The sequence below is a fragment of the Hippopotamus amphibius genome, chromosome 10 (assembly GCF_030028045.1).
Source record: "Hippopotamus amphibius kiboko isolate mHipAmp2 chromosome 10, mHipAmp2.hap2, whole genome shotgun sequence".
In the NCBI taxonomy this organism is placed as follows: domain Eukaryota; kingdom Metazoa; phylum Chordata; class Mammalia; order Artiodactyla; family Hippopotamidae; genus Hippopotamus; species Hippopotamus amphibius.
In genome coordinates this window covers 82,160,436-82,185,932 of record NC_080195.1, presented here as the reverse complement: position 1 = coordinate 82,185,932, position 25,497 = coordinate 82,160,436, and positions in this window count along the sequence as shown.

Below are 25,497 nucleotides of genomic sequence, written 5' to 3'. Positions count from 1 at the left end.
GAGAAAGTAATTTACCTAGGCTTGATGAGTTCCTGGCCCTTGCAGTAAATCAACTATGCTTCAATAAAATACATTTTTAAAGACTAAAATGAATAAAAATATGTCCATATCTGTATATGTCTGTCTTACACATATATGCTATCCCAAAGTAATTATTATCTACCAGCCATTATAATCTTTACATGTCAATGTTTTGAGGGCAAATATGCTTCTGAAACCAAGATAATTTATTAAAAAAAGTTTTATTAGATAACACTAATTTTTTAAAAAATATTCTATATGAAGTAAAATTCTTATTTTTGTTATATCACCAGTTCTAAAGTCAATGGAAATGTTGATACATTTTTCTCTATTGACAAATGAAAATAGATGACAATAGGTCTGAAAATTCCCCTCCTCCTTCTTTTTCTTTCCTTTTGCATCACTTTTAAATTTTCCATAGGTATTAGTATGTATACTGACATTCAGTTTGCCTCCTGGAGGCAGATATATTTCTAACAACTGTCAAGTGTCTAGAGGGAGAAATATCTGTAATATCCCTATGCTTGAGGGTTTAGTCAGAAGGATTGGAAGCATAGTCACTCAATTTATTCAAAAGCAACCAGGAGTAATGCATTAAGTAGTGAGGTTAGAGTTCATTTTAGGCCCTCAAAAGATTTTGGAGTTGCTACTAAAAAAAGCAGGTCAATCATTAAGTGATTTTAAATGTGATGATATTTTGAATTTATGAGGTATTAAAATAGTATACTTCAGCTATATGAAGAACTGATTTTGTGTTGAAATGATCAAAAATGGAAATGAGAAAACTAGTTAAATCCAACTAAGAGACCATTAATATATTCCAGATCAAGGTAGAGATCACCTGGACTAGGCTGGTGACACTGGAGATGGGGTACTTCTCCCAAATCCAGGCACATAAATTATACAAGGCCTGATATTATGGACTATTTTTCATTAATATTAACATCTCTGGAAAATATTTTTTTCTGTTATGATCACAGCTATCTAATACCAAAGCCTCAACCACGGAACACTTGAATGTGTTGTGAGGGAGAGGGGAGTCAAAGCAGAAGGCATAAGGACTGCTGAGAAGAGCCAAGTGGGATACAAATTATGGTCCACTGAAATTGATTGGGATCCCACTGGACTCAGAAAACCACTTACACCTAGCTTGATGGATGTGCTGAACAGGGTATGCCTTCAAGCATTTAGAAATCAAGGAGTTAGTGAATAAGTGAGAAAATTCTGGTTCCATTAGTATTATTCACTCAAAAGCAGGAAATTAGTGAGCATCTGCAGAACACAGGAGCCATCAGGACCTCCAGGAAAAATGGTTAAAAGGTAGACATAGGATTTGAAGCCCAGTGCTGAGCTTAGCACAGGGTTTTTTGCATTGATGAAATAGGAGTACATATTAGCAACCAGAAGGAAAAACTAGCCATAGGGCAAAGCTGCCATGTCATGCATTACCCAAAACACTGAAAAATTAAGTATCATAAAATTCATTATATTCTCCAGGGAAGTTTTTATGTTAAGAAAATTATTTAGAGTTTATTTAGTTTTCAAAAACCAATATTCAATTTATTAAATTTACAAATCCCCAAATTAGTTCTTCCTTAAGCTTTTAAGCTCTCCATATGAAAATTATATTTCTAAGTCTAGTAAAATTTTACCACCTATTTTAATGGGTCTTTGAATAGTTTGGCCCCATTTACAAACCTCGTTAAATAATACCTTCAACAATTTAAACAGTATTCATAAATTTAATATATTCAATTTCTTTTAAGTATTCCAATTGTCTAATTAACAAACAAAACCTTCCTGGATGCTTACATAACTCATATAAATTTAATATAGTAAGCTAAACCATAAATTCTCTTAAATGTTATAATACTGAACATAAAATTAGGAAATCTATATTTATTTCTCAATTATACTTATTAGTATTAGAATTACAAGATTAATCATTTTGACTGCTAAAATGTCACATTTTAAAATAAATTGCAAGTGCTTAAGTAGCAAATATACATGATTTCTAAACAACACAAAAAATACTAACATTATAGGTTTGTTTTACTGCATTTCTATGCTAAATTCTAAATCTCCCAGAAGTTAATAATACTGATTAATTTAAAAATAATGATCCTAAAAACTGTTGGCCTCCTCAAGCAGATTTTGGGGGCTCCTGAGATTGTTTATTGTTCAGAGATTCAATCGGTACCATAATTTGTAATTGTGAATATCAACACAATTTTTCTCATGACCCCAACTGCCATGGTGAGCATGGTACATTCATCATATCATGGACTAAAATATATAAAGAATTATGTGGTCATATCCCTGTATCTGAGTCATCATTACTTAATTTTCAAATCAAATTAGGGTCTTTAAATCCAACCCTATGGTCTCTAATACTTAATTAGATTTAAATAATCTGTTTATGCTTCATTCTTTTTTTGTCATTTTACCTTTAAAAGTCCTATGAAGGTTAAGATGGTATGAAATTGAATTCTGTATATTTTCCAAACCTTTGTCTAGCTTGGGATTATAACTCTTAAGGTCATCCTCCTGAGGGGGAAAAAATCCCCTGTTCAGAATCTATACTACACACTGATAATCTATGATTTGGGAAACACCTTGACATCCAAAGCCTCTGTTACTGAGGATCCTACTGTATCATCAGGCTTTCTGTGGTACTGCCATAAAGACCAGATGACTGAAGCTGTAGGTTGAAAATTTCCAAATTTCCAGTGCCTATTCCTGCCCTGACCAGAGAGGAAAGTGAAAGCTCTTTACTTAGAGCCATACTACTAAATGTTCAAATTGTCTAGGCCTTGATTTTTAAGAAGTAGTGCTATCAAAAAAGCTAATAATTTTGAGATAAACATTTCTGATCAGGAAAGAGTAGTGGCTCTGGAATCAGGTTACCTATGTTCAAATCCTGAAGCTCACATGTACTAGTTCTATGATGGGGGATATTCTATAATGAACTAGTACACCTAGATTACATTGATTAGCTCATTCTGTTTCAGTTTTCACATCTTTAAAATGGAATATAATTGCCCCTCCTGAATAAAGTATGATGAGGATTAATTTAGATGACTGCAAGTTAGAATCACCTGGGTTGATTTTTAAAAACAATCAGTCTTTCAGACCCCATTCCACAACAACCAGATCAGACTCTATAAAGGTGGGGGCCTAGACGTTGCTAATAAAGAGATGAGAATAGTGACTGGTAAGTGCTTTATAACATGCTATTATTATTTGTGTATTCCTAGACCATGAACTTCAGCATGATAACATCAGTAATACCTGCAAGCAGAAAATAACTACAACTAGTAGTTATTTCTTTCAGACCTTGCCAAGTAGGTTTTGGAGGAGAACCTGATACTCTACTTTAAATTGTCCTGCAACCCTCTTTCTTTTTCTACTCCCCTGCCCATCCTCTGGATTATTTCCTCCATTTTGTGTGCCCTGTATAATTAAACCAGAAGGGATAATCATTCACATGCTTTATCCCACAGGAGCATATTTTAACTCTTAAAGGATCTCTAGGATGGAGATAAAAAGTTCCCTTGAGTATTTGGATTAAAATTTGTGGAATCAGAATAAGAATTATAACTGTGTCATAAACCAGGTATTACCTGGGTAAAAGAAGGTGTCCTAGAACACTCAGCATAGTTTTATTCATTGTCGTAATAGTGGATTCTCTGTGTAGCCCTTGCCTTTGCTTTTCTGCCTCCAACTTTATAGTTTCTACTTACTCAGAAATATTCATTCCTATTTTTATGACACTCTGTTCTCCTCACAGTTTCTGAACTTGCAAATCCTGAGGCCTCTGGATTAAGGAATTTAAGAGGGAACTCTGCTTCCCAGTGCTAAGATAGTGTCCCAAACCCTCCATAGACACATTTAGCACTTCCTTCCATGTCATTACCCTTTGCCAGTGTGAGGGAGAGGCTTCTCTCTGGGCTATTGAAGTGCTACCTGGTAGTCAGATCATGATGCTTACTGTGCTGCTCTTGTGTGGATCCCCCATTTCCTTATCTGTTCTTCAATGGATAAATAGCACTTACTTTTATTTGTCTTAAAACAGGTTCCTATCATTAGCCTACAACTTTTGTTACCTTATTAGACAATCACTATGTGCTAAATTGTTGCAATAATCCGTGCCTTTGGAAGATCCTGACCCATACTTACTCTTGGTCTGGCTATTTGTCTGGTTTTTGATCCATAAAACTGTAGCAAACTTGATGAAAGCAAAGACTTATAAGTGCTTTAGCTTTGAAATTTACTCCTTCCCTGAAACCCTGTGATCCTGAGCATATGAACAATCCCAGGTTAACCTGCAGAAGGATAAGAGCATGCATCCCTGTTAACCCAGTCATCCCAGATAACCATCAGACACAGGGTGAGGCTGTTGACTGTCACTCATCCACAGACACATGGATGAGAGCTGCAGGATTGTCTACCTGAGCCTAGTGCAAATTGCAAAAACAAATCATGATTAAAATTAATGGTTGCAATTTTTAAGCCACTAAGTTCGGAATTAGTTTGTCGTATAGCTATTGACAGCAGATTCAAAATGGTATGTTACACTGTTCTTACTACATGCTGATGTAGATGTTACCTGCTGACTGGCTATTACTCCTTAATTTAGCTGTGTGAGGTAATATGCTCCCAATCTGCTTCCTTGTGTCCCATCCCGAATAGGTCAAGAACAGCTGAGATTCCATTCTAGTCATTAAAAATTAAGAAGTAAAACCATACTAGCCTTAGCAACATCTTATGCCTAGACCAAGAAGCCCACATTAGAGATCCATTGCCTTTTGGATTAAGTAACTCATGACTATTAAATCTTTTTGCAGTTTGAGCTTTGTCTTTGGACCCTTAACCTATTGCTTGACCCTAGCATCTTACATATGAGTTGGCAAACTTTTTCTGTAAAAAGATAGATAATAAATATTTTGAATTTTTGGATCTATGCAGTTCTGTCCCAACTATTCAACATTACATTGCAGCACAAATGCATCCATAGACAATATATAATAATAAAGCATAGCTATGTTCTAATATAATTTTACTTCCAAAAACATGTAGTGGGCCAGATTTACTCCACAAGCCAAAATCTGCCAAACTTGACCTGTACTCTGAATATTTCTGTATCTACCTAAGAGCCTTTCTTAATTTTAACCAGATGTTATTCCCAGGATGAGGTGCACATAGGTCTGTGTGTGTATGGGGAAGAGGAGGATATTGTATGGGTCTTAGGATTAACATAAGATATTTGCCTAGAGTAGGTAGGTCCAGTAGTGTTTGTTTGATATTCTCCTAAGCTATTCCAATGATTCTTCTCTAGTATCCATAATAAAGATTCCCAGCTTAATTTCCAAAATAGAAGCATCATCATTCCTCAGGCTATTCAAGAACATATTGTTTTTTCCTTGGTGTTTCTATTCTGCTCAAGGGCCAAGAACTCATCAAGCCCAGGTATATTGCTTTCTCTACTTTTTGCTTGATGCAGTTTCTCAAGGATGGGCACTATAGAGTTTCTAAAGCCCACCTGCATTTTTTATGATCATTTAATTCCTGTAACATATCCCTATGTTGTTTAATCCCATTCATCTTCCTCTGGACTTTATTTGACACCCCTGTGAATGTCTTGTACTTATATTCAGCAGTAGTGTCCAGCCCAGGCTGCATTGCTTGTCCTGTTATTTATCCAAGACCTTAAATAAAAGTTGCAAAGTAAGTGGAACTGAAACTTGTGTGTGTCCTCCCCTACATTCCATCTATTTCTTACCAGACTTCCTTTCTTTTGAAATAAACATTCAAACTTTCTTTAGTAACTCCACAGAAGTGCATAGAGTTATACACAAACTTGTTCCAGCTCACAAGAGTAAGGGCATAATATCTCCACCAGGAAAGGATAGTTCTAGGCTTCTGATGAAAGAACCTTCTTGAAGGTTTTACTGTCCTAGTATCTCCAGCACTGTCTATCTCCTGATAAATGTACTTTATACTATGATTGCTGGTTTTGGATCTAATTCTATTCCTCTGTATTTTTCTGCTAAGCTTATGTGATATAGTAGAGAAACACTACCTTATTTTCATTCAGGCCTGGTCAGTCTCCTTGTGGGATAGGATTATACTCTACACATATAACTCAGTTCTTGTGCCCTGAATCATCTTGAGGGCATATGAGGGCATAAAAGTAGAGTCATTTACCATAAATTCCACTTCTAACTTGTAGCTGAAAATGAACATAATTGAAGATGATTTACTTATCCATTAGGAGGACTTTAGTTTTTAGTGGCTTTGGAAGTTTGTCCTAAATATCTTTCCATTCTAGAGTTCTTCTCTGTTCTTACCTTCTACCTTCATTTGACTTGAGCTCCATTTTACTAGGGTTCTTTGTGTTTCTATCACAGCATTCTACATGACCATATCTTGGAACTCTGCTCCAGCCTTCCTTTCGAATATGTTAGCAGGAAGGCAGTTTTCCAATTCTTATAGTCCTCTAAGGCATAACATTTAAATTTTTTAGGTACTTCAAAATAGGATGTTGTGAAGATAACATTAGTATTGATAATCATTTTGTGTTACAGAAACATACATTCCTATATCCAATTTTATCTCACTTTCTTTTATGTTCTCCACAGAAAAGAAAATAAAGGTGAAATGAATAGAAAATTCTGTATCCTAAAATATGTTCTTATAATTTACTTATTTTCTACTTTCTAATTTCTCTTCTTTTCTGATTATTTCTCAGAGAAAATCAGTAGGAATTTCCAGAGCTTAATAAAATAGATATCTATTTATTGCAGATCCTTTTCTTATGCATGTAAAACGTTCAAATAGACTATGCTTTAATGAAATGCTAAACTCTTGACCTAATTGCTTTTTATATTTCTAAAGTAAATGTTGAACTGTCTGAGATTCTTTGAGTTATCAATCTGAATCAGACCTTGTAATACAGCCACCACTCCAGGCTATATTTGCACCAAATGAACTGAGCTGTCATATCTACAGCTGAATAAGACTTCAAGAAAATTCATCCAATTATTTTTATTAATGTCTTAGCTATTTATTTCCTTGCTCAGTGATCCAAATCTGTAAAGTGTAAATTACCCAGGAGTACAGACTATCTGTCCAAATATTAAAATATATTTTCCCTTTCAGTTAAAATATCTCCAAAGTACATAGAGAAAAACAAGATTAAAAACAAAATAAAACCAAAACAAGACTTTTGTTTTATTGCAGCAGTGTTAAGTGAAATGCAAGAAAATGCCAGTAATAAGTATCTGAGTTAGAATTGTCCTTCTTTGATACCATCATTTGTGTATTGTCACCAAGATAAATGATACATCTTCATAAGATAATTAGTTTCCACCTCTGATAATCGAGTATGTTTTGTAAAAGTTTATTTGACCTGATGTGTTTTCCCTATTTTCACTGTTTGAACAATGTATAATGCTGTTTAGGTTTGAGAAAAGATTTATTTTTCTGTGAGACTTTACACTTCTCTGTGTTTACACTGTTTATGAGTGAAAGAAACTTGTGTGATGATGTGCAGAAATGCATTCACAATTAACTTGTCTTATAAAACCCCAACCATTATCATATTAGAAATGTTTTTCCTGCTGAATGAATGACATGAATTACTTATATGCATTTTCTTGAAGTGTGATCACTGGGTTACAAAATTCTTGAGTACATCAAGCACACTGTTATTCTGTTCTTTAACATTCCTGGAAGACTGACATTTGATCAATAAAATAAAATACAATTTTTAAATATTTTTTCAGCACAAATTTTTAGAAAACTTGGGAAACAATTTAAAATATGAGAAAATATCTTAAATGACATAATATACCACATAGACTTAAGACATAGCTACAGGATATTACAAACAAAACTGGCAGAATACACATTTTTTTTTTCAAGTGCATAGAACAATCTCCAGGATAGAACACATGCTAGGCCACAGAACAAACCTCAACAAATTTAAGAGGCTAGAAATTATATCAAGCTTTTTTTTGAGACAATAAAAGTATGAAACCAGAAATCAATTAAAGAAAAGTAAACAGGAAAAGAACAAGCATATGAAGAATAAACAACATGCTACTAAAAACCCAAGGGTCAATGAAGAAATCAAAGAGGAAATCAGAAAACACCTCAAGACAAATGAAAATCAAAACACAATACTCCAAAATCATGGGATACAGCAAAAGCAGTTCTAAGTGGGAAGTTTACAGTAATACAGTCCTTCCTCAAGAAGCAAGAAAAATCTCAAGTAAACAACCTAGCATACCACCTAAAATAATTAGAAAAAGAAAAGCAAAGTCCAAAGTGAGCAGAAAACAGAAAATAATAAAGGTCAGAAAGAAAATAAATAAGAGATCAATAAAAACAATCAAAAAGATCAATGAAACCAAGAGCTGATTTTTAGAAAAGATAAACAAAATTAACCTTTAGCTAGGCCCATCAAGAAAAGAGAGAGGATCCAAATAAGCAAAGGAAAAAATGAAAGAAGAGAAATAACAACTTATACCACATAGATACAAAAAAGTCAAAAGAGAATACTATGATGAGTTATGTCAAAAAATCAGATAACCTGGAAGAAATGGACACAGATCTAAAAATATATAACCTGCCAAGACTAAATCAAGAAGAAACAGACAATTTGAAAAGACCAATCACTAGTAGTGAAATTGAATTTGTAATATTAAAAACAAAACAAACCAAACAAAAAATGAATAAAACAAACAAAAAAACCTCCCAGCTAACAAAATCCAGGACTTGATGGCTTCACAGAGGAATTCTACCAAACATACAAAGAAAAACTAATACCTGTCCTTCTCAAATTATTCCATAAAAATTGAGGAGGACAAAACAGTCCCAAATTCATTCTGCAAGGCCATTACCCCAATACCAAAGCCAGACAAATACACTACAAAAAACAAAATTATAGGCCTATATATTTGATGAATATAGATGAAAAAAGCTTCAACAAAATGTTAGCAAACTGAATCCAACAACACATAAAAAGGATCATACACCATGTATAAGTTGCTTTTATTTCAGGATCACAAGGATGGTTCAACATTTCCAAATCAATGTGATACACCACATTAACAAAAGGAAAGATGAAAATCACTCAATCATCTCAATAGGCAAAGAAAAAATCATTTAACAAAATTCAACATCCATTCATGATAAAAACTCTCAACAAAGTGGGTATAGAGGGAACTTATTTCAACATAATAAATGACATTTGTGACAAACCCATAACTAACATTGTACTCAAATGTGAAAAACTGATAGCCTTTCCTCTAAAATCAGGAACAAGACAAGCATACCCACTCTTGCCAGTTCTATTTAATATAGTATTGGAAGTTCTAGACACAGCAATCAGACAAGAAAAATAAATAAAAGGCATCCAAATTGGAAGGCAAGAAGTAAAACTGTCACTATTTGCAAATGACTTGATACTTTGTATAGAAAACCCTAAATTCTCCACCCAAAAACTACTAGAACTAATAAATGAATTCAGCAAAGTTGCAGGATACAAAATTAATACACAGAAATCTATTGCTTTTAAATACATTAATAATGAATTATCATAAACAGAAAGTTTAAAGAATCTCATTTAAAGTCACATCAAAAAGAATAAAATATCTAGGAATAAACTTAACCCAGGAGGTGAAAGACCTATACTCTGAAAAAGGGGAACATATCTTAATCCCATCAACAGTGATTACTACTGTTTTAATATTTTACATATTTTAAATAATATAACTAATCAAGGTTTTAGTTCAATTTTTCAGCAAAAATTACATTTATGTGTCATGAAATTTTTTATAATTTCAATGGCTATATAATAGTTCATATACTATGATTTTCTTAAACATTTCCCTCATTCAGATAGAACACAGGTTAGAAAAGGAAGTGATAGCCATATCATGAAGAGTTTGGATTTAAAAATGGCCTCAGTTCTAAGCCATTGGTTTCAAACTATAGTCCCTGTCTACCTGTATGTCTACAATTATATTCTTATTTTGAATTGTCTATGAAATTATTCTACCCTTAAAATATACTAATAGAGTCTGAATAATCTGAACAGAATTTAGGTGCCATTTTTTTTTATCAGCATCCATAGTCATATTGGTTTTTTATGGTAGTTTAATTTTGACAAGTTACTAAGGAAATAGCAAAGACTGTTTCCTCAAAATAAATACCTGAGGAAGAAATTATATAATTGTGAAAGATCAGAGGAGTAAGGCTATCTTAGTTCACTGCAAGTATGCCAAGCATCTTCCTTTTTTATTAATTAGGTTTCAGGAACTGGTCAATTTCCTGTAAATTTCATTCACTGCCAAACTGAGATTTTTTTTCTGTAATTGTCCTAACTTTTTTCTAAAATTAAACAAATACATAGCAGTGTGAGAATTTTACTGTCAATATTTTGGAAATGTAAACAAAATTTAAAACATTTTACCTTGTACTTAGTCACTTCATAAATTTTCTCCTTTATAGTCTACTTTTTCTTTTTTTTCTTTTCTGTATGTGGGTGATGAGACAGGAAAAAGAGTTAACACAAGAAATGAAATGTACCTATTGGGGGAATTTTCCCAGGATGGCTGCTATAGATTAAGATCTATATTAATTTGAATCCTTCAAGAAACAGACACCAAGGAAGGGGTTAGCTGTGCAAGGTATGAATTAGAGACAATAGGGTGAAATCCAGGTTAGGCTATGAGAGCCATTAGACTATGATGCAGGTCTAATTCTGTATAAAGGAGAATGGAAAGGAAGGGGGGAGGGGATGCCGATACCTTAACCTGCAGTGTAGGTATAAAAAAATTCATCAAATTCATTAGAGAATACTCAAATCAAAGCTGCCCATCAGCAAAGTCCTGTGTTTCCTAAGAATGGGACTGCCTTAATACCTCTTCTGTGCTCAGTCATCAGCTAAGAGTTGGCCATAGGAGGCATGGCTTTTGTGTGAACATTGTTGTGGTGGTTATTAAAGTGCATTAGCTGGGGCCATCACTTAATTACACATCCTGAACTAGGAAACATGATACATGTATTCTTATGACTTCCACAAGATATTTTGAGGAAAGAGAAGTATAAGCTCTACAAATATAGTATGTGAAGAGGGCTAGGGACACTTGTGAAAAGATTGCCAATAGACTTGCAAAAGGGATAGTGGTGAAGGGGAGGCATCATTAGAGAAGAAAGCCTAAATATTTTATTTCCTTATTTTTTCCTACTTATCAATATATGCTTTCTTCAATATAACATCTTTCTCTGAAGATCTTGAGTTGTCAGCAGCAACAGGTATAAGTTAATATTTCTAGACTCCACCTTGCAGAAACACAGGGAAAAGAGTGGATACCTCCACATTATAAATATAGGGAAGCTCTCATGGCCTTCCAGTTGCAGTGTGTCTCTTTCAGGCATGTACTAGGTTTCACATAATGTGTAAATTAATTTTTTATCAGTAAATTTTAACAATAAATTCTTCTAGGACATAACCATTTTCCCCTCTCCATTTCCAGAAGACTACTATTAAGCAAACATTATCCTAATATTTGCTAAATCAATATAAATGAGGATTTTAAAAAATTATTGGCCTAAAAATTTATATGGAGAACTTCTAGTAACATTGATAGCGTGCCTCCTCCCACATATAAAACTTAAAAAAAAAAAAAAAGAAAAGAAAGGAAAGAAAGGAGTCAAAAGAAAAATAGAGTTAACGGAGAGTTTATTCTTTAAAATACTGGGTGAGAATTGCAAGTCTGTGGCTTTCTGGCCTGAGTGCTTTCCCCAACCCCCAAGGCTATTAAAAATAATAAGCATAAATAACTTCATTTTTATCAACTGAAGATGCCAGTAAACAGGGGTTTACTGGATAAAAGAATAATGGAGAAGTTGAAGGACAGAGTGTGGCAGCTAGAGAATGGCTGAAAGAGTAAGATCCAAAATTGGTATATAAGTTTGCCCATATTCCTGGCTGTCATCTAAACTTCAGAATCATGGGAAAGTCAACAGGAGAGACAGCAAATTTTAGCCTAAGGAAAATAAGGACAGTATGCTTTAAAGACAGAGGTGCTTGGGATAAAATCTGAGATTTTGTTGCTTTTTCTTGTTTTTTTAACTGAGTGTAGTTCCCAACTGTGCACAACCCCGGCAATTGTCGGTAGAAGCTTTACTAATTTGAGATGTCAGAAGACAGATCCTGAGGTTGGTAGAACAACTGAGAATCAAGGGTAAATCCCCTAAGAACAGGAAAATCACAGAGAGCATAAAACAGAACCTAAAGCCACAACAATACATGACCTAAAATGTCCAATTTTCAATCAAAAATATCCACATCAAAGAAAAGGGAAAGTGTCACTCATAATAAGGAAGAAAGACAACCAATAGAAACTGAATGGACCTAGATTGAATTCATTTCAAGACAAAAAATTTAGAACAACTATTACATAAATATGTTCAATTATTTATGGAGGGATATTACAAAATTAATGGAAGCTGCTCTTAATGTGTGAACAGATGGGAAATATCAACAGAGAAGTAGAAACTATACAGAAATAAATTCAGTGCTAAAACGTAATTGTAGTTGTAAAGGAAAAGAGTAACAAGATTGGCTTAATATCAAATTTGAGTTAATAGAATAAAGAATCAGCAAACTTAAAAATAGATCAGGAAAAATTATACCATCTAAAGAATAGAGAAAAAAAGTCTAAAGAAAAAATTGAAAGAGCCTCAGAGACATGTGAAGAAATATCAAGTATCTAATTTATATAATTAGAGTCCCAGAAAGGGAGGAGAGTTTAAAAAGGCATAGAGAAAAGTAACTGAATAAACAATGGCCAAAATATTTGCAAATTTGCCAGAGTACAAGATATACTGATTTACAGATAAAAAAATCTCAATAAATCACAAGTAGGATAAAAACACAAAAATGCAATTCTAACCCATGATAATAAATCTAAAAGCCTAAGATAAAGAGAAAATCTTAAACAGTTATGGAAAAATAAACAATAAGCTTTTTCTATGTAAATTGGGGAATCATTAAAATTACTGATTGAGTTTTTAGCAGAAACTATTGAGTCCAGAAGATGTAAGAATGACATATTCAATATGCTGAAAAGAACAATAGGTAATAATAATAGAATAATGATTACTGTCAATTATTACTGGTAAAATTATCCACTAAAGTAAAAGCAGAAGGATGATATTTTTACATAAACAAAAATTTAGAGAATTTGCTGTCAGCAGTCCGGGCTGCACTACAAGAAAAGCTAGTTTTCTCTGGCTAAAGAGATACGACGTGGATTGCAAATTGCAGTAAAAAGAAAGGTGTGAAGTTATGGAAGTAATAGATTTATTAAATAAAAGAGATATAAGTATAAACACAAATTTTAAAAATTGATTTACAATAATATAAAAAATGGGACACAGCTAAAAATTTGAAAAAATATGGAAGTGTGTTTCCTCCATTTCAAAAACTACAAAACACTATTAAGAAAAAGAACTTAATAAATGAAGAAATGTATCTTGTAATGACATGGGAGACTCAGTGTTATTAAAATGTCAGTTCTCCACAAGACAATGTATAGATTCAATATAATCCAATCAAAATTCAAACATTTAATGCAAATTCAATCCACCTAGAAAAAGAAAAAAACAGTTTTTCAAAAGAAGAGCAAAATTGCAGAAAAGTGTACAATTGAATTTCAAATTTTACTTTAAATTTTAAGTAAGATAGGATATCATTAGCAATAGTATACCCATACAGATCAATGGAACAGAATAGAGGGTATAGGAATAGACCCATGCCTGTGTAGTCAACAGGTTTTTCAATAAATGTTCCAAACAACTTAATGAGGAAAGGATAATCATTACAACAGATGGTATTGGACAAACTGTGTAGTTGCCACAGTTTTACAAGAGTAGCTATAGCATTTTACATTCCCAACAGCAGTGTATAAGTAATCCAGTTTCTCCACATCTTTCTCAGTATTTGATACTGTCACTGTTTTTCATTTGGGCCATTCTAATAAGTGTGTAGTAGTATTCCATTGTGGTTTACATCAAATTTCCCTAACAATGAATGTTGTTGAACATGTTTCCATGTGCTTATCTGCCATCTATACATCTTCTTCTGTAAAAAAAAAAAAGAAAGAAAGAAAGAAAGAAAACCCTTCATATTGTTTACTCATTTTCTAATAGGATTCTTTTATTTATTTCTAACATTAAGCTTGATAGTCATTGATCTACTCAAGATTCTTGTCTATTGTTAGATATGTGGTATGAAAACTCAATAAGTAGCTTGTATTTTTGTCCTATTTAAAGGGTCTTTCACAGAGCAAAACTATTTTCTTTAATTTTGAGAAAGTCTAAGTTATCAAATTTTTCTTGTATTAATCATGTTTTTGGTTCATATCTAAGAATTCTTAGCTTAGTCCTATATATGGAAGATTTTCTCCTATAATTTTTCTCAGTTTTAATTTTACATTTTATTTAATCACATGATTGTCTCCATCTGTTTGAGCTGCTATATCAGAAATGCCATAAACTGGGTGGCTTATAACAACAGAAATTATTTCTCACAGTTCTGGAATCTAGAAATCCAAGATCAGAGACCAGCAATGTCTAGTTCTGATGAAGGCTCTCTGCCAGGTTGTAAACTGCTAACTTTGTAACTTTCATTATATTCTCACATGGCAGAGAGCAGAGGGCAATAAGCTTTCTCATGATTCTTATTAAGGCACTAATTGCATTCACTAGAGATTTGCTCTTGTGATCTCATCTAATCCAACTGCCTCCCAAAGACTACTTCCTAATAGCATCACATTGTTGGGTGGGATTTCAAAATATGAATTTTGGAGGGACAAAAAATAATTTATTTTTATATATGGTGTGAGACTTAAGTTTAGGTTTACTAGTTGCTCCATCAACATTTGTTAAAAGGGTCATCTTTCCTCCCATGAATTAATTTTGCACATTTGTCAAAAGTCGGTTGTGAGTGGAAAGTGATGTCAGTGAGATGGTGGGACAGGAAGACCCAGAGCTCATTCCCCCACAGAGACACTCACTCAATGATATATGACCCAAAGGGCATTATAAGAACTACAGAAAACGTCTAAGAAGTAACAATGCCTCAGGCAAGCTCAAAGCCAAGAACATCCACAATTAAAGGGGTAAATAAAGGTGTTTAATTTCAATCATGTTAGCCCTTCTTCCACACTGGCATAGCTCAGAGCAATCAGCAGAAAACATCCAGCCTGTAGCTTCTCCCTTGGGAGACAAAGATAAGTGTGGAACGTATATCAAACATTCTGGCTTTTCTGTGAGCTGCCAGAATGGCTGGTTTCTGTCTTGCCTGACTCAGACCACTGACAGGGAATCAGTGTATTTTGGATGCCTGGGGGCTGCTGAGAACAAAAAATGTACCTTGGTGGCTTATTACAGCCCAGAGACTTTGCTTATTAGAGCAAGAGATGACAAGCACATGGGAAAAAACAAAAACAAACTGGCAGATTTCCCTACTTGGGAAATTACAAACATAAGCCCAGAAATACCTGAATAAAAGGTTTGAGAAGCTCCAGAATCATCTCTAGATGAGATGGTTGTTGAAGTTCTTTCTTTGTATGAAGACAGTCTGTAGAGCCAGGGAGAGATGACTGTCTGTTTTGTTTGTTTGATTTATTTATTTATTTTCAAATGCACAAATCACTGCAAATATACAAGACAGAGGCAGACTGGAAATCATGGCTCAATCAAAACAACAACAACAATCTGTAGAAGGCAGCCCTATAGAAATTAACATCTATGAGTTACATGATTAAGAATACAAAATAATCATGTTAAAGATGCTTAATGTGCCACTAGAGAACACAGATACACAATTAAATAAAATCTGGAAAATTAGCATGAAGAAAATGAGAATATCAAAAAAAATAAAATTAAAAATAAAAAAAGGAAGAAACTATAACCAAAGAGAAATTCCAAAGCTGAAAATTACAATAACAGAAATGAAAAATTCATTGGAGGGTTTCAGCAACAGAAATGATCAAGGAGAAGAAAAAAATATCAGTGAACTCAAAGATAAGTCATTTGAAATTGTAGAATTGGAGGAAGATAAAGAAAAAAGAATGAAGGAAATGAAGAAACCCTAAGGGACTTGTAGAACCTCATCATGTAGACCAATATAAGCATTGTGGAAATCCAAAAAGGAAAAGGGAGAGAGAAAAAGGCCAAGAGAATATTTGAAGAACTATTGGTCAAAAAAAAATCCCAAATCTTAGAAAGGAAATAGACATACATATTCAAGAATCTTAAAAGATTCCAAACAGTATAAACTCAAAGAGGCCCATACTGAGACACATTGTAACCAAACTGCCAAAAATCAAAGGCAAAGAGAAAATCCTGTCACATAGAAGGGAATTCTCATAAAAGTATCCACAAATTTATTAGCAAAAATAGTACAAAGCAAGGAGTGAGCTTATGTATTCAAAGTGCTGAAAGAAGAAAACTGCCAACCAAGAATGTGTATCTGTAAAAACTGTACTTCAAAAATGGAGAAATAATGACCTTCCCAGATAAACAAAAGGTGATGGAGTACATTACCACTAGACCTGCCTTATAAGAATTGTTAAAGGAAGTTCTTCACTTTGAAACAAAAGAACACATAAAGCAATACAAAAGCATATAAAAATAGAAATCTCTTTGGTAAAGGTAAAAATAATAACCAAATACAAAATCCTGTAATGCCATACTGGTGGGATATAAATCACTTTTAATTCAGGTATAGAATTTAAAAGTTAAAAGCATAAAAACAACTGTAAAAATATGTTAACTGATACAAAATATCAATGGCACAAATTACCTCTTTTTATAATGTAAAGTGAGGAGAAATGTAAAGGGGTAGAATTTTTGTATGCAATTGAAGTTACCAGTTTATAACAGATGGTATATCACTATAAGATGTTTTAGTTAATCCCCATTGTAGCCACAAAGAAAATACCTGAAGATAACGCACAAAAGAAAATGAGAAAAAAACCAAAGTATGTAAATACAAAAATTAATGAAACACAAAGTAAGGCAAGAGGAGAGAAAAAGAGAGACAAAATATCTACAAGATGTAGTGGATACAATTAATAAAATGTCAATAATAATTCTTTCTGTAACAGTAATTAATTTAAACATAAATGGATTAAATCCCACATTCAAAAGACATACAGTGACTGAATGGGCAAAAAACAACAAAGATATGATGTCTACCAAAGATACATTTAGATACAAGGATTTACATAAAATGAAAGTGATGGAATAGAAAGAGATAACCTATGCAAATGATAACCAAAGTACAGATGGTCATACCTAGATAAAATAAGCTTTAAGTCAAAAATTGTCACAGGAGACAAATAATGGAATTATATTATGATATAAGGGCTAATTCAACTGGAGGATATAAAAATTATAAATATATATGCATCTAATATCAGAGTTCCAAAATATATGAAGCAAACTTGACAGACTAGAAGAGAAAAACAGTAACAAAACCAGACTTTCAATAATGGGTAGATCAACCAGATGGATAAAAATGATCTGAACAACACTACAGACCAATTGGAGCTAACAGACATATATAGAACACTACATCCAACAGCAGCAGACTACATATTCTTCTCAACAGTACATGAAACATTCTCCAGGATACATCATATCTTAGGCAACAAAAACAAGCTCTTAACAAATTTAAGAGAATTGAAATCATGCCAAGTATCCTTCTTGACCTTAATGAAATAAAGCTAGAAATCAATAGCAAAATGGAAATTGGAAAATTCATAAGTATGTGAAAATTAAACAAGACATGCTTAACAACCAATGGGCGAAAGAAGAAGTCACAAGGTCAAATAGAAAATATCTCGAGACAAATGAAAATGTAAATATAACATACCAAAACTCATGGGATGCAGCAAAAGCAATACTGATGGAAGTTTATAATATAGGTAAATGCCTACATTATAAAATAGGAATCTTATATCAATGATCTAACTTTATACCTCAAGGAACTAAAAGAATAACAAAATAAATGTAAAGTTAGCAGGAAAAGGGAAATACTAAATATTGGACCAGAAATGTGAAATAGAGAATAGAAAAACAATAGAAAATATGAACAAAATAATAATCACTTTAAAACATCAATAAAATTGACAAATTCTTAACTAAGAATAAAGGGAGAAGACAGTAAAAATTAGAAATAAAGCAAGAGACATTACAATAGATTCCACAGAGGTGAAAAGGATTATAATATACTATCATGAAAAATTATCAACAAATTAGATAACATGCAAGAAAAAAATAAATTACTAGAAACACATAATCTACCAAGACTGGATTCTGAAGAAATAAAAAATTATAAGTAGACTTATAACTAGTAAGGAGATTAAATAAGTAACCCCCAAAAAAAAAAAAAAAAAAAGAGAAAAAAAAAGTCCCCACCCCCAAAAAGCCCAGTGCCAGATGATCTCACTTGGGGAAGTCTACCAAACATTTAAAGAATTAGCACCAAACTTTCTCAAATTCTTTCAAAAATTAAAGGGAATACTTTCAAACTCTTTTTGTTAGGTCAACATTACCCCAGTGCCAAAACTAGATAAAAATATTACAAGAATACCACAAATCAATATTCCTGATGAATATTCATGTAAAAATCCTCAAAAAAACACTAGAAAATGAAATTCAATAATACATTTAAAAGACTATACATCATGACCAAGTGAGATTTGTTATTTTGGAATGCAAGGATTTTCAACATCTGAAAATCAATTACTGTAATATATAACTTTAACAGAATGGGCAAAAACCACAAGATCATCTCAAGTAATACAGAAAAAGTACTTGAAAAATTCAACATCCTTTCCTGATTAAAAAACAAACTAGAAGTAGAAGGAAAGTAATTCAACATAATAGAAAAGATGCTCAACATTGCTAATTATTGGAGAAATGCAAATAAAAACTACAATGAAGCATCACCTTACAGCAGTCAGAATGGCCATCATCAAAAAATCTACGAACAATAAATGCTGGTGAGGCTGTGGAGAAAAGGGAACCCTCATAAACCGTTGATGAGAATGCAAATTGGTACAGCCACTATGGAGAGCATAGTGGAGGTTCCTTAAAAAGGTAAAAATAGAACTACCGTATCACCCAGCAATCCTACTCCTAGGTGTATACCTGGAGAAAACCATAATTTGAAAAGACATGCACCCCAATGTTCATTGAGGCACTATTTACAATAGCCAGACCATGGAAGAAACCTAAATGTCCATCAATAGAGGAAGAGATAAAGAAAATGTGGTACATATGTACAATGGAATATTAGCCATAAAAAAGAACAAAGAATGCTATTTGCAGCAACATGGATGGACCTAGAGATTGTCATACTGAGTGAAGTAAGTCAGACACAAATATAATGCGATATAGCTTATATGTGGAATCTGAAATAAAGGGTACAAATTAACTTATTTACAAAAAAGTAGCATCACAGATGTAGAAAACAAACTTATGGTTACCAGGGGGAAGGGGAAGGAGGGATAAATTGGAAGATTGGAATTGACATACAAACTACTATATATAAAATAGAAAACTAGTAAGAACCTACTGTATAGCACAAGGAACTCTACTCAACACTGTATAATGGCCTATATGGATAAAGAATTCTAAAAAAGAGTGGATATATGTGTATGTATAACTGATTCACTTTGCTGCACACCTGAAATTCAACGTTGTTGATCAACTATATGCCAATAAAAATTTTTTTAAAAAGTCACCAAAAAAAAAAAAAAAAAAGCCTACAGCTAACATCACATTCAATGGGTGAAAATTTGAAAGCTTACTCTCTAAAATCAGGAGCAAGGAAAGAATGCCCACTCTCAGTACTTCTCACTATAGTATTGGAAGTCCTAGCTAGAGCAATTAGGCAAGGAAAAAAAAAAGATATCTAAATTGGAAACAAAGAAATAAAATTATCTCTGTCTAAAGATGACATACTCTTACATGTAGAAAACCCTAAAGATTCCCCCCAAAACTGGTAGAACTAATATACAAATTCAGTGAAGTTGCAGCATATAAAATCAACACACATAAATCAGTTCTGTTTCTACATAGTAACAATGAACCATCTAAAAATAAATAAATAAAACAATCCCCTTTATGATCAATCAAAAAGAAGAAAATACTTAGGACTAAACTTAACCAAGGACGATTTTTGGCTATGACACCAGAAACACGGTCAGTGAAGGAAAAAATAGACTAATGGGAACACATTAAACTTAAAAACTTCTGTGCAATGAATGAAACAATCAACAGAGTGAAAAGGCAACCAATGAAATGGGAGAAAATATTTGCAAACCATAAATTTAAGCATTCTATATCCACAATGTATAAAGAACACCTACCACTTAACAAGGACAAAACAAAAATCTGATTAAAAAATGAGCAAAGAACTTGAATAGAAGTTTTTCCAGAGATATACAACTGACCAACAAAGAAATGAAAACTTTCTTAAATGGAAACTTGATCTTAAATGGCAGAAACTTAAATGTAAAAGTAATAACTAATTTATCTGAAAGCATGAGAAATATATTAAGACCTTTTAAAATGACATTTTTATTACAATCAGAATCAATAATGGTATAGTAGATTATTTAAAATATTTTTAAATGTCTTGCATCATTTACCTCAGAGAAACTGTGGTTATAAGTTAAATACTGATTCCATAAGTCTCCCAAATATCAGTCTTATCTTAAAACTACAAATACCAACGTTGCTTTACAAGTGGATTATTGTAAAGTGGATTGTTATTGGTAGTCATCACGAAAATGCAAATCAAGGCCATAAAAAGATCTTGTCTCTTTGCTAGGATCTCCATTTTAGGTCCTTTGGCTTGAGAGAGCAGACTTTTACTGTGGCTTCTTTGGGTCTGTGCTAATTGGCATTTACATGTTCCTGGCTCCTCCAGTATGCTTTCTGGGATAAATGCAGCATAAAGTAAATGTAGGGAACTCAAAAAAACAAAACAAAACATGCTTTGCTTTGTGTTTTAAAGTTCCTAGTCATTCTAGAAGTACTCTTGTGTATGCATATGTGTATATTGTAATTTTCAGAGTGTTAAGTTGTACTTGGTATAAGGAATAGGGAAAATTTAGTATATACTGTCTTTACAGAAGTCAAAATCCATTCATATATCATTTTATAATACTTTGTTGGATGCTACCTGCCAGAGTAATTCTTGAGGCTTTCTCTTTAATCTTAGTCATTTTTCTGTCCCAAGTCCCTAGTGCTTTTTTTCATTAGGTACTCAAAAACTGTTAAGTTTCTTTAATGAATTTCTAATATGGGTTTCTGTCTTGGTTCTATAATTGACTAGCTGTGATTTTAGGTAGTTTTTTTTTTTTTTTTCTCTCTTATTCTCAGATTTTTCTATCTGTAGACTCTAACTCTAAAGTTATTAAAAACTGTATACTAATTCTAAGTACATCATGTTTCAATAGTTAATTCCATTTCCCTATAATTTCTTTGCTCTAAAAGCTAAACATCCTGTAAGTTTGTGTTATTCTTAGTTTTTTAAATAAAAGGCTATGCACATATTTCCTTTGGTAATGATTAGTTTCTTAAGCCCTTACTTTGGCATTAATGATACTTAAACATAATGGTTTCTGCATTGGGGAATTAGTTTTTAAGATTTTACTCGTTTATTATTAACATTTCTATAACACATTCCTTCTTATTTATTTTGACAGCATCAATAAATGTTCCTTGAGATCTTCACTATGGGTTTAATGAATAGATATCTACTTTCTTGACCTTTTTATGGTGTCATTTTTTAACATTATTCCCCAAAGGAATAATGGACAATATTACCCTTGGCCTGCATTTATGAACAGTAATTACATGAACTGCTCCCTGGGATATGTTCTATTGTTTGCACCTATTCATTTTTATTTCACTTCATCTGCTCTATAGACATCTGAACAGCTTAATTAACCATCTTCACCCTTGACATTCGAATAAAACACTGCCCATTGTTCTTATTATTCCTTGTTATCAAAATACCAGGGTCTTGAATGTTTAATAACAACTGTCATGCATGCTGAATAAGTCTACCAGGTGCAACTAATTTTCTTTTTGTTATAAATAAGATCCTTCACCTTCTAGATCACTTACTTTTCTAGATTATTTTCTACTGTGATCTTAAATGGCAGAAGCTTAAATATAAAAGTAATAACTAATTTATCTGAAAGCATGAGCAATATATTAAGACCTTTTAAAATCACATTTTTATTACAATCAGAATCAATAATCTACAGTAGATTATGTGAAATATTTTTAAATGGCATGCATCATTTACCTCAGAGAAACTGTGATTATAAGTTAAATACTGATTCCATAAGTCTCCCAAATATGAGTCTTACCTTAAAACTACAAATTCCAATGTTGCTTTACAAGTGGATTATATTCAGAGAAAGGACCTTATCCAAGTAGGTTATAATCAATCAAATGTATAATATTACATATTTTTTTTCTGCAGAATGTCAAGAACCCATATATTTAACTACATGCTTTTTAGTTTTACCTGTAAGTCAGAGGCTACTCTGGCCATATTCCTTGGCCAAAAATTCATTTGTTAGCATGGAAGAAAAAATTCTGAGGAATAATGAGTTTATCTCTATCTTTAACTCTATCATCTATATTTATATTATCCTGCAATTATAAATGGTTATTTAAAAATATTAAAATTATTAACAGTGTTTTTACCAATTTATTATACATGTGGTAATCAGTTATAAATCATCATGTTATCTTCTTACAACAGAGAAATACTATTGGGATGCAAAGATTAACAGAGATGAGAATATAAGGCAGAGGTGGATTCAGTCCATTAATGTAGTGACTTAGATTTTTTTAATTCTGCTAACAATAACTCTTATTAAAAACAAATCCTTCAAATTTCATATTACAGGTACATTTGCTAAGATAACATTGTGTCACTTGTCGAGAAAAAATTGTCAGTTGAACATTATAACATATCTGTAGAAGAGTAAATATAAATTTTGAGAGCAACTTTTCTTTTTTTGCATTTTTACTTTTGTGACATTTGAAGTTTTATCTTGCTACTTCTGGGAATATCTTAAGATAAAAATAAAATGTCTATATTTGCATTTCATTTATACCCCCAATCATTAAAAACAGATGCAATACCAAAATATATCTAGACACAACTAAATATTTAAATGCTGTTTTGTAAAATCTAATACGGGACAAAAATCATTAACAGTTCTCTTTTTATATTCCCTGAAGATACCACTTATCACAAAATCATGTTTTGAACGACAACAAAAAATACATTTATTTTAAATATAATTTTTCATTTTGTTCCAATTACACATCAAAAATATTCTAAAAGTGTTTACACAAACAATATTGTTTATTTTCATTCCCTTAGCAGTAGATTTTTTAAGGTTGCATCCTGTCAACCAATATGAGAAAAGGAAAATTCATCTCTTTTCATTATAGGCACAGTCCTAATGTTACACAGGTTATTGATATAAATGTGGGCTATATGAACACCTTTGGTTATTCTTAAGCCTCACATGAAAATTTGTTACTACAGTTACCAAAGTTATATAATTGCTTTATAAATTCTGAATCTCTCTTCCAGAACATCAATTATTCTGATAGGGTATAATGACTAGTGAGATGATTAGAAAAACATACACTAAAGGAGCAAAGAGCCTGAAAATCCTAATCATGGATTATCATACCCAGATAAAAGCTTAAGCAGAACTATATATAGACCACTTCCTAAATGTATAAATAAAATATAAAATCTTTGAAAATTAGTATTTATGACACACTTTCTAGTTAACGATGACCTTATACTGCTACTGTAATGTTATAATTCTATTGGAAAATAATTGCCTACATCTTTATCTCATAGATAGCTGAGATTTGGAAATATACAATAGCCAACACATAGGCAAATACTGAGTAAGAGGACTACTCTGCTTACCTACATCTTTTTACTTCAAATCTCTTTTTCCTCCAAAGCTGCATCCACATTCTACTACATGCATGCCTGCACTTTGAATTCAGATCTCAACATAATTCTGAATACTTCATTTTTTAAAAAATCTCTAAACACAGGAATAAATGAATAAAATACCAAATATTTTACTTTATGACATTTGGCTACTACCATGTTATCCAATGTCTGAAAATACTATTTTTTAAATTCTAAATATGCCATGCCATGACTATATAATTTTAGAAATATTTTGGCAAACAAGCTATTTCCTTACAGGGCATAAGTTTTTTTAAAAATGTGGCTTTCTTATGCTTAATATATTCAAATATACAGATATTGAAAAAGATGGAATTTGAGATTGATTTACTGAGATTATTTTCACAAATATTTTCAGAGAAATGCTTGGATATTTCTTCAAATAAAGTGTCCAGAATTTTCCCCAAGTTTTTTTTAAGGCTTTTTTTTCCCTATACTATTTCAATTTACCAATGCTCCCTACCGAGAGAGTAATTTTCCCAATTGTTCATCATACCCTCTGTTCATAGAAACAAGCCCCTTGCTGTTCAAGTCTAATCTTTGAACAGTGGGGAAAAATAAGTTAAATGTAATTGATTTGTGGTCATCAGCTAGAGCCTTTCAACCAGAAAAATCAACTGAAATTGCTAGTAGCTTTGAGTATTGCTGTATGTTTTTCTAGTAACCCCATCAAACCCCAAGTTCTAAGTCTATTATCTCTCAAGAGTTCAGTCTTTCAATTTGAATGGCCTAGTCCTCTTGTCAGTCCAGATTTCCATACTGAGTAATTAGTCAGCAGATTGATTAAAAGAAGGATCAGTTCCTTTTTTCTAGATTTGTAGATGTGCACTATTAGGTAGGCTTTAAACATTTCCTAATTTCATCCCTATTGACATTTCTTAAGTAGCCAGAGTAAGATTTACACTAAGTCTTTTACTTCTAAGGAGATGACAAATTTGGAGACATTTAAATAGCTTTTTGAACAAAATCCTGATTTACAGGTAATACAGTTATTTCAGTATTTTACTGCTTATATTTTGAATTTACATACAAATTTAAAGCAATTTTGTTGGCATGTTACATTTAATCTTTTATAGATGAAAAATCAAGGCTCCAGTGAATTTAAAATACTTATCCAAAGTTATAGTGCTAATAACTGACTGATACTGAGACAGAAAGCAAACCTTATGACAATTAATCTCCTGCCTTTTTTAGTATTCCTTGCTGTCTCTTTGAATAATACAGACTCGGTGGGTTTTAAGCTCAGTTTAGAATACCACATGAATTAGAATATCCCCGAAGGGAATCTTTTGTTTTGATGAAAATAAAACTCAATAAGAGAGTTATTGATTCGTTATTGAGAAGAAATT